We start from the raw sequence: 4,869 nt of genomic DNA on the forward strand, positions 1-4,869 counted from the left end.
CCAATTTAGAAACATGTGTTTCTGTCTATAAGAGGTTCCATGTGTAAATAAATTCTATGTTTTTTCTACTTTGCTATTTTCGTGAGAATAATTTTTGTTTTGATTTCAGGGCTAGTAAAATGTCAGCAGTTAAGAAACGAAAATTGATGATGAGGGAAGGTTATTCAACAGTGAATGGTGCCCAAAATATCTTGTTGTCCCACATAATCAAGGTGTTGTCTGCCTCGTCTGTCAAACTACAATTGCAGTCATGAAAGAGTACAATATTAAGCGACATTACGCAACTAAGCACTCCTCCCAGTTTGATGAAATTGTTGGTCAGGCACGAAAGGACAAAATTGAACATTTAAAACATCCATTGAAAAGCAACAAGGTGTTTTTACCACTTTCAAGAAAAATTCAGAACTGGTGATAAAACTGAGTTTTAAGCTTTGTGAATGTATGGCAGAAAAGGGAAAGCCTTTCAGTGATGGAGAATTTATTAAAATTGTTTAACAATATTCACAGAATATGCATGTCCAGAGAAAAGTATTTGGTGGAGCAAACTAGCCTTTCCCGCTTTACTGTCTCACGCAGGACAAAAGATCTTTCAGAGGACATCAAAGAAACTTTGAAAGAGAGATTGAATTCGTGTGAAGCTTTCAGTCTGGCTTTGGATGAAAGCACTGATATCAATGACACATCCCAACTTGTCATTTTCATCAGAGCTGTTACTGCAGGCTTTGATGTTTTCGAAGAGTTTTAGATATGGCAAGCCTTTCCTCCACAACCACAGGACAGGATATTTGTGAACAAGTGCTTAAGGTTGTAGAAAAGTTTGAACTGAATCCTTATAAATTATGTGGTGTTACAACAGATGGTGCTCCTTCCATGACAGGTAGGACAAATGGATTCACCAAGAAATTTCTAACTGCAATTGGAGCACAAGACGTAGTTGTAAGCCATTGCATTATTCACCAAGAGAGCTTGTGCACCAAAGTTCTGGATTTTGCAGAAGTCATGAAAAATGTCGTCCAATGCGTAAATTATATTCGAACACGAGGATTAAATCATCGACAATTTAAAACTTTTTTAGATGAGCTGGACAGTGATTATTCAGATGTTTTGTACTTCTCTGCTGTACGTTGGCTTAGTAGAGCTGCTACTTTGAAGAGATTCTGGAATCTGCGAGAGGAGATTAAGTTCTTCATGGAGAGCAAACGTCAGAATGTGGACTTCTTGAGCAATGAGAACTGGCTGAATGACTTAGCATTCCTCACAGATATTACACAGCATCTGTCTGATTTAAACTTAAAACTACAAGGGAAAAGTCACTTGTGAATAAGTTGTTTGAGCATATTTGTGCTTTTGAGAAGAAATTGGAACTTTTCCAGGTTCAGTTGAGAAGAGCCATATTGACCCATTTTACATGTCTTGCAACCAGGAAACAGGAATTTCCTAATCTGGATTGCACCAAATATGGAACCAATGTACAAAAGCTGCGTGATGAGTTTGCAAACAGATTTCCAGATTTCAGACAAACTGAAATTAGATTGAAATTGTTCGCTCAACCTTTTGATTTGGCAGTGGAAGACAGTCCTGATGATTGCCAAATGGAACTCATTGAACTGCAGGCTGACATGGACACTAAAAGGAAATTCTCTGAAAACAGTTTGCTAGACTTTTACAAACTCTGTGTACGTGAAAAGTTTCCCAATTTGTCCCGTCATGCACAAAGAATTGCCTCCCTTTTTGGTAGCACCTACTGCTGTGAGCAATTTTTCTCCAAAATGAAGCTCATCAAAACCAAATGTAGAAGTCAGCTGACTGATGAACATTTGACCAGTCAGTTAAGAGTGGCAACCACTTCTGTCAAAGCTGATATTGACAAGCTCTGCAAGGACTCTAAATTTCAAGTGTCGCACTAAAATGATCACTCATGCAAAAATATAAAATATTATTGCTTGCATTTTGAGAATTTTTTTTAATTTATTGTGCATGTACACGAATAAGCTTGTTTTTTAAGTGGCCCCGCTTGATTGATGAAGTTGGTTATATGGCCCACCGACGAAAAATGTTGCACACCCCTGTTTTAGAGCATTGTATATAATGTTCCTTAACCATCAAAATGCAGTTGGCAGATATGATTGTCGCATTCTTACATCGTTTAAAAGTAATAATACAGTATATTTGGATAACCCCACTTCAAACATTGCTGAAATGTTAAAAGATAGCACATAAACCAGTGAACTACAATACGGCTTGACTACCTCATGAAAGACTGCAAAAAGACTTTTAGAACTAAGAAGACCTGCAAAATGAAAAGACGCAAGTAATTTCAGAGAGAGAAATATATTTTCCCTCTATTCATCCTCTAGGTCTATGTCAAAATAGATTGGAAAGTTTATAATAACGCTATTAAGCCTAGTAATGCTCTATCTGAGGAACTTACAGTTTGATAATAGCCATGTAAGGATGTAGAGTAGGTTCCATTGCAGGAGACCCCGAAGTAAACTATTCATGTCTAAAGCACACCACTCTTCCCTGCATCGTTTCTATAATCTATCAAGTATATGAATATATCAGTCTCCCAATCTCCGTTTTAACAGTCTGATCACACAGAAGTTTGCCGATATTGTGTCCAGTAACTACCCTAACATTTCTTGTTATGGAAGAGCATTAATTCTCGTTTCATTCTTTAGCTTCTTTAGGTATGTAGTGGGTGAATAGATATGTCATGGAAGCAGTTTGTGTACACACGAGGTATGTGGTTCTTCTAGGTTAAGATTCTTGATTATGCTGCTACTGCCGCCTGGAGTACATAAACGCTTTTTGCCACTGATTTTTGTGTTCATGTTCTCACCTATTACAAGACATTACAATTTGTTTACCACGGCTGGGGTACGACTTGCTGCAGGTCTCTTTCTGGGTGGTTTTGGGTCTCAAAATATGCCTTTGTTTTTCAAGGATATCCTCATATTGGAAATTATAAATATCCGATCTTAACACATCATTGTGATCTATGTGTATGAATATGATTCGTCGGAAAAGGCTTTGTAGAGTAACAATTTGTTTGTTTTTGTGAAGGTTTCATAGACATCTGCAAATTTAGAATGCCTCAGTATAAACTAGGTCAGTGTTTCCCAGAGTGTGGTGCATAATGTATCAACGGTGGTACCTGGCAGGGGAAGAAATTAGTTGGGATACTCACCCTAAAACGTTTTGCCCTCGAACCCGAAATCGTCTTATTGACATGGAATCGCATCTTTGTTTTAAGCTCACCAACATCGAGCAAGATGTCACTGTCTTACCCTCTGAGAACAAGCAGTTCCACCCCTCGCATTGAACAATCATCACTTTATTTATTTCCAGGTACATATGTAGATTTGAATGCAATGATTATTACTTTACATTTACATTTAATGGTTTGTTCGTTTGTTTGTTTTGAATTTCGCTCAAAGCTACACGAGGGTTATCTGCGCTAGCCGTCCCTAATTTAGCAGTGTAAGACTAGAGGGAAGGCAGCTAATCATCACCACCCACCGCCAACTCTTGGGGTACTCTTTTACCAACGAATAGTGGGATTGATAGTAACATTATAACGACCTCACGGCTGAAAGGGCGAGCATGTTTGGTGTTACAGGGATTCGAACCGACCCTCAGATTATGATTCGAGTGCCTTAACCATCTGGCCATTCCGGGCCTACTTTCAGTGGACAATATTAACAAAGTTCATAAGCTTCTGGCAATTGTTTTCTCTTTTTGTACATTGTCACGTGATGGCCTAGCGCGTTAAGGCGTGCGCTTCGTAATCTGAGGGTCGCGGGTTCGCGCCCGAGTGGCGCCAAACATGCTCGTCCTCCCAGCCGTGGGGGCGTTATAATGTGACGGTCAATCCCACTATTCGTTGGTAAAAGAGTAGCCCAAGAGTTGGCGGTGGGTGGTGATGACTAGATGCCTTCCCTCTAGTTTTATTCTGCAAAATTAGGGACGGCTAGCACAGATAGCCCTCGAGTAGCTTTGTGCGAAATTTCAAAACAAACAAACAAAACATTGTCACGTGACTGTCTCCCATCCTTAGACTAAGGATGGTGGTACTAAGGCTAAATTTTGAGAAAATGGTACAAGGATGCTTAAAGTTTGGGATACTGCACTAGCCCCTAGCTGAGCTAGCAGTTCAAAGACTGATAACTGGGACATATCAAGACTGGCATCCAAGGAAAACCAATCAAAGCATGCTATGCAATTAACCCTTATTTCTCAAAGTTTTGTTTGACAGTTATATATATTTATACACAGACATTTACACAAGTGCATTTACACAATGTTTTTTGAATGTAATGTACAGTCGAAAACGAAAACTATTTAAAAGCAAGTGCTTATGAAATAAATTTAAGTTACATTCTACGTCATACTGAATGGGTTTTTTTTTTCTTGACTGTGGATCGCCTCTTACTTCACTTTAACGTCTTGCAATAACCTGTTTTCCATTCCATAACACCCGTTTTGATGGCTTGGCTTTTTAGTCCCAAATGTAAAAAATAAATGCATCAATAATGCTTCTCTGTACTCTGTTAACAGTATATTTAACACTGTAAAATAAGATATTTTCAATGAAATTTACGATATTTTCTTCAGTTTATAACGCTCGTTTTCAACTAGAACTAAGTCCCCCGCTGGGACAGCGGTACGTCTATGGATTTTCAATGCTAAAATAAGGAGTTCCATTTCCCTCAGTGGTCACAGCAGATAGCCCGATGTGGCTTTCCCATAAGAAATTACACAAACTAGAAATAAAATTATATAACCGCTTATTTGGGATTGTGAAACATCAGTGTTGATTGTCTATCAGTGTGAGCTTACAAGTTCTGACCTAAGATGCAAATCCAT

This window comes from Tachypleus tridentatus, chromosome 13 (assembly GCF_004210375.1).
Source record: "Tachypleus tridentatus isolate NWPU-2018 chromosome 13, ASM421037v1, whole genome shotgun sequence".
Classification (NCBI taxonomy): Eukaryota; Metazoa; Arthropoda; class Merostomata; order Xiphosura; family Limulidae; genus Tachypleus; species Tachypleus tridentatus.